Consider the following 7,365-nt stretch of genomic DNA (forward strand, 5'->3'; position numbering starts at 1 on the left):
TGTTCTATTTCAAATGAAAAAAGATTCCAATGATTTATTAAACCAAATTTGATTATAAGACACATTCAAATAACAAGTGAGAAAGATACCATTTCAAAAATATAGAAATAAAGGGTGAAAACATATAAACAATAATTAATTAGAATAAAAGAAGAAAAATTGATAATTTACTTTTTTTTTTTTTTTTTTTTCCTTCTTCAGGAGCGGTAAGTATCTTTCTGATTGAAAACTACATCAGTATACCTGACTTTTCCGATCCAGTATGAAACATTGGAAACCCACATCACTGTCACTACCCTCCGAAACTGTTGTAGCTCGTAAATGAAAAAACACACACGCACACACGCGCGCGCGCATATATATATATATATATATATATATATATATATATATATATATATATATATATATAAAGAGACAATGTGAATGCAAAACGAAAGCAATCATGTCAGAAAATACAAAGACATTCTTATTGAATTTATCAAAATGTGCCTCAAAAAAAAATAGAAAAAATAAATTTAATATTTTATGATTTCTAAAAGATACGTAAAAATTTGCATCGTTTATTTTCATCTACAACTAATTCAAAATTTCTTGACAAAATATCATCATATGTTACTTTAAAATTTTTAAAAAATAAATTTTGCTGGTGCCACAGTCAAACTCAAAGTTCCTCCAGATGCCTTCATCATTTTAATTTCAACATTCATGTATAATAATTAAAAAAAATAGTGTCACTCTTGATAATTAAAAAAGGATCAACAACATACAAATAAAAGGTAAGCAACAGTCAAAAGCAGAATACAAAAAGAAGAGACGACTGCCTTACTATAACTAACTTTCAGAACTGGTATGAAACATTAGAAGACACTCAGCACCCCCATCCTCTAAACTTGCCGTAAATCCTAATTAAAGAAAAATATGTATTAACATAAATCGATGAACAAAAGGCATGATGGATTTATAAACTACTCCTAAAATATTTTGCTATTGGATAATGAAAATAATAAAGAAAGAAAGCAATATTTACCTTTCTTCATCTCCACTCCTTCACGAACAGCTGTTGCCTTTAAAATTGATGAGTCTAAATCAACCCAAAGAAAAAAAAAAAAAAAAAGGAGCATTCAATCTGGACGATATGTTTCTGTAGTTGCTATTTTTTCTTAAAAAAATACCAATATGAAAAGTTTCAAAATTTTGGATTTTGGAGAGAAAAGTGGGAAGAGTGGAGAATGCTTACATCATAGGCTTCGTTAATCCGATGAAACTGGATACCGCAATTACTTTCTTTGCACACGTTTGAATGATACTGCGAACAAAAAAAATCTTTTTTTTTGAGAAAATCCAATAAAAATCTTTTTTTATAACAAAAAATACTTAATAAACTCGTATCATCCCACCCCTCCCTTGCAATCAAAGAAAGTAGAATGCCTAAATTAACCAAAAAAGCTAATATGATCTTATCTTCTAGAAGGAAGGTCCAAGCAGCAATCCTATATTTGACCGCGCTATGCAGTAGACTCTACTTAAATAATATTTAAAAAATAATAAAATATATTAATAATAAAAAAAATTAATATTTTTTAGAATGTATAATTTATTTTTAAAAAATTTATATTGATCATATTTATACTTTTTAGAAACATACAATCATTCAATGTAAAATAATTGAAACTTAATAGTGGTACAACAAATAGCTCCATACATCATGTATAAGACATCAAGTGTCATTCTTACTAGAACTTTATTTTTTATTTTAAAATTTTATTTAAAATTAACATCAAAATAGTAATAAATTTGTTAAACTACTAAATGACAGTAAAAAAATAATCTATATGAAAATAATATATTTCAATAAATTTTATTAAGAAGGGGAGAGAATTATTTCGACTACTCGAAACATTCTATTCGATTGAGATGAATCTAAACTTTTCTATTCAGTTACTCCAAAGTCCCACCAAATTAAAACTCCTATAAATGAAAAAAATAAAGAAAAAATAAGAAAAAAAATATGTGAAAAATCAATAAAAAACATAGAAAAAATAGAAAAGATAAAAAGATAAAATCTTTTCTCGCATTGATTTAGAATTTATTTTAGTACAAACCAAATGCTATAAAAATAGTAACGTATTCTTGAAATATAATAAAAAATTAATAATTAAAAAAAGATAAAGAGATTCACAGTCTTACTTAGTGAGTATGATCAATAACTTCATTATGTTGTATTAAACCATGCTCTGTTTATGGATAATTTATTAGGTTTGATTTGATCCGATGGATCGATTCAGACATCGAATCATATTATTTTTAAAAAATAATAAAAATATTATTTTTAAAATAAATTAGTATGTTATTATTTTTAAAATTAAAAAATAATATGTTATTATTTTTAAATAATAATAAATTAGTATTTTTTTAAAAAGTATTATTAATTATTTTATAATAATTTATTTTTAAATAATAATATTTTTTTAAAATATTATTTTCATCTCTTATCCCTCCCCTACTTTTATTTTTTTAAAATATTATTTTTTTTAAATTTTTAAAATATTATTTATTTTTATTTAAAAATAAAATTTTAAATTATTATTAATAATAAAATAATAATATTTTTTTCTTTTTAGAAATAATATTTTTTTAAAATATTATTTTCATCTCTTATCCCTCCCTTACTTTTATTTTTTAAAAATATTATTTTTTTTAATTTTTTTAAATACTACTTTATTATTATTTAAAAATAATATTTTAAATTATTATTAATAATAAAAAATAATATTTTTTTCTCTCCTTCAAATTATTTTTTTTCTCCCTTCCCTTCCCTTCCTCCTACCACCTCCACCCCCCACCTGCCGCCCCTCCGCATGAGACCTAAGTTGCAGTCGTCCGAACCACCCCCACCGCGGCCCCATCCCACCGTCATCCACACCGCACTCACCATCTAAGCCGCACCCAGCTTTGCATGCCCACCAACCCCCTCGCCTCCCCTGCCCCTAGTAGCTCCTGCACCACCAACCCCCCTCGCCTCTCCTCCCCAGTCCCGGGTGCCTCCTGCACCTCCCCCACCTCGCGCAACCACCTCTCACACCATCCACGGCCCTGGCCCCTGCACCCTCTACACGACCCTAATCGAACTCCAACCCCAACCCTTTCAAAACCCTCCTTAGATCTTTTTCCCCGCATTTCCTCTCTGTTGTGCTCCCTTCCCTACCCTCTCTCTTCCCCATATTCTCCTCTCTCTCTCTCTCTTTTGTGTGTGTTGTGTGTTGGATGGGTGGAAGAATAGAAAAGAAAATGAAAAGAAAAAAAAAAGAGAGGTGAAAAAAAGAAGGCACGCACCTCAGGGAGATTGGAGGGGAAGACAACGGCGAAGACTGACCGAAGGTGGCGGTGAGGAGAGCAGAGAGGACATCGAGGGGGCATGCGGTGGGAAGGAGAGGTGGAGAAGGCAGTGACAGAATCGAGAGGGGTGGGGGACATCGGCATTGTAGTTAGGGCCCACATTGCTGGCAATATAGATGACGTCGGCGGTGGCTTCGACAGTGCACTAGCAACGAGGGCAGGGATCGAGCCACTAGCGGTCCCTCCCCACCTCGTTTTCTTCCTTCCCCATCCACTGCTCTCCTAGAACCCCACCTCCTCCCCCTTAAATCGATAAATCTCTTCTTGTTCCCCTCGTCCCTCTCCTCCATCGCTGCCAATGGCTGCCCTCCGCCTCCTCCGACTCCCCTCATCACTTTCATTTTCCAAAGGCCTATAGAAGGGTTCAAAGCAAAAAAAAAGAAAAAAATGGAGATCTAAGGAAGGAAAGGAAAGCACCCATTGAAGATTTTGGGGGGAACCTGACATCGGTGAGGATCGAGAGGAAAGAGGCAGTAGAGACCTGCAGGAGGTGGCAGTGATGAAAGTGAGGAAGAAGTCAATGGAGGTGACGATGGAGAGAAAGATGATGACGGTGATTGGTGGGATGTGGCGGCGAGAAGAGTGTAGAAAAGAGGGTTCAGGAGGGCTCGGGAAGGTTTTAGAGGGAGTCCACAACGTGTCGAACAAAAAAGAAAAAAAAAATACTAGAGGGAGGAGAGCTGGTGGGCTGCCACATGGCATGCTTAACATTTTGACGCACGTCATGCAGGGAGAGGGCTCTCCTTTCATATATTGTATAGATATAGATTTTATATCATCTCTTCTTTTCTGGTCACTACTTAGATCTGTAGCAGTTTGGATGCTTTTTTCTGCTTGGAGTCTTCCTATAAGATTCAGATTAGTCCACTCAAAAGATAGTTTTGAATACTTATGAATAGAAAACTAATCTAATATGTAATTTAATACTCTTGATGGTTGTGCTAACTCAACTCATGAATTCTATAAGATTTTGGACTCAATCATTAAAACAAACTCTTAAAAAGATGGAAAAATCATGAAAGGAGTGATTGTAGCGGGATATGCTGCAAGGTCCGAACAACTCTCTCTATCCTCATGTTTTAGAATAAAAATCAAAGCCAATATATTTATTTTGATCTTATTACAACATTATCAAAGCTGATGAACCTAAGGTATCATGTTGAAGAATTTTATTTTTATGAATGTTTTACTAGCTCACATGGTGTTGACCTACCACCAGTATGAAGAATCAAAATACTACATCTGATATTAAAAGAATCATATGCACCCAGCTGCAACTTGCATACTACTTGCAAATTTTATCCGCCATGATCATATATGGTCCTATATATTAGGGTTGAAAATGGCTCAAATAGCTTTAAGTTAATGAATATATATATAAGGATACAAATGTTAATTAGATGCTAAAATTTATATCTATGTTCATTTTAAAAAAATACAGATCAGATATCAATCGTACAAATATAAATAAATATATAAATTAGATAGTTAAACTTTACGAACCACCATATCAAAGATAAATTATTTTCCTTTAAAATTAATGAGAGCTATATAAAACTAAATATTAATGCAAATAGGATATTTACATATAAATTGCATAATTGTCTATACATAGCCATGTATGCTTTTCCTTGATAGACATGGATGTAAATAATGTTATTATTCAAACACTAAAATTTGTATCAATATATCTAGACAGATTTGGATATATGAAATAGATTCGGACAAATAATATCTAGTCCATATATATGGTCTATAGGATTTGGCCCAGTTTTGTTGATTTAATACTCTACCTGAACTGGTTAGACCCATTTAGAATAAAGGTAAATAGATTTCTTATTGGTAAAGGATAAATTAACATAGCCACTGGATGAATCCTATGCTAAATGAATGGTGAACAATGAGAAGATCAGCTAAACTTGAACAAATATAGAAAAAAGAAGAGGGTTTGATGAGTGTTAATGGAGACCGAAAACACTTGAAACATGCCAACTTACATGATTGCTTGAAGTATTAGAAGACCGGTCTTGCATAAGGAGAATCTTATTTGAATCTTGGATTTTCCATATCAAATTTTGAGGCCTGCTTTAGGGAGGTGTTTGATGACCCAACTAAAATCATCATGATAATCTAAGATCACAAGTGATCCTTATCATGGGATAATTTAATCTTCAGTGATCTAAGATCACCATGTTTGATATATGATGATCCAGTAACCAAAGTTTTCTGAGTATCCATGTATAATATGTTTGATATAGGAATTTAAGATCACCAGCCATATGATGCCAAAAATACCTATGATATATGCCCTAAGAATTTTTATATATTTTTAGTTCTCATGAATTAAGAGAATATAAGTAAATATACTGATTTTTAAAGTGTTTGTATTTAAACAAATAAAGTAATTAAATAAATCATTACTTTATGATAAGAGTTATCATCAGCTCCTCAAAGATAAAGACTTTATTGTTAACCCAAGAAAGAGAAAGAAAAGACTCAACTATTTTCTATTGCTTAACTTGTAGATGAATTTGTATAGTACATTCAACCATATATTCTGTTGCTGTATTTTCATAAAATAGGGAGCAAATATGTCAAGATAAATCAATAATGATAGGTAGATGGAAATCAAAAATTTTTCTAAGTAGTTTTTCCATGTAAATCCCCAACATATATCCTTTTTAAGTATGCAGGTTTCTTGTTGTTCTATTATCATTAGGATAATAGAAAAGAAAATCCCACCAAAAAAAGGAATGGAAGAAAAAATATTTGATATTGGAAAAAGGAGGAATTTTTTTATTGCTTTATGTACCATACAAAGATTTGACATTTGCATAGATTGAATTAAGGAACCATTGTAGTTCCTTTTCCTTGAAGCTATTTTTTGTCCTTTTTTTGGGGAGGAGGAAAATATAGAAGCGAGGTCACAAAAAAACCAACCACCTAAAGCTTATGCTCTTAAGTATTACTAGCCTTCTTGACCAACTAGTTTGCTAACCCGTTATCATCTATGAACTCTACAAATATATGGCTAGTCTAAATATGTGTAATTTGTTATTTCAAAATAAACCAAGGATAAATCCAACATTCAATGCACGGCCACAACTACAAGAAATTTGTGTTCAAAAAATTCTGATCAAACATTTTATGAAGTAGAAAGATTTGTAGGATTAAAAAAATAATAAATCAATGCATCTTAGATATACATACATATATATATGACAAAAAAAAAAAAAGATTTTTTGCATTGATATCATTCAGAAAAACCAAAGGAACTCAACCAAACATAATAAATCATAAAACCTCGTATAAGACCAAAGGAAATCAACCATCCAAAGCTTATACTCTTTGATATTACTAGGCCTTTTAGCCAACCAGCCTACTGGCTCATTATCCTTTATGAATATATGGCTTGCCTATATACAACTTGCCATTTCAAAGTAAAAATAAGTTTGAATCTAACATTCAGTGGGTAGACAATAGTTCAAAGAAATTTGTACTTATAGATTTCTGATCAAATATTTTAGGAGATAGATAAGTCTATAACACAAAATTATACAAAAAAAATCTATGCATCTCAGATTTTACATCAAAAAAAGCTATACATCTCAGATATATAGATAGATCTATTGGACAAAAAAATATGATTCTGCATGGATATTAATGTTCAGAAAAATGAGAGAAACTCAATTAAATTTAAGAAATCAAAAGATCAAAATATTAAAAAAATCAAAAAAAAAATCAATACTTTACGAAATCAAGAAATCACTATGGCAAAAAATAAGGAAAGGAAGAAAGCAAGATAGGAATCCAAATCCCTCATGCACTGTGCTTCATTGTAAATTCTCTTTCTTGGATGAAGTCTCTCTTGTACAACGTATAGGGATTTGGCTAATACTTGACTGCTGGATCGACATACAAAATTATCCCAAACCTTTATCCCAAGATCACTGCATTGAGGTAATC

This window comes from Elaeis guineensis, chromosome 5 (assembly GCF_000442705.2).
Source record: "Elaeis guineensis isolate ETL-2024a chromosome 5, EG11, whole genome shotgun sequence".
NCBI classification, from domain to species: domain Eukaryota; kingdom Viridiplantae; phylum Streptophyta; class Magnoliopsida; order Arecales; family Arecaceae; genus Elaeis; species Elaeis guineensis.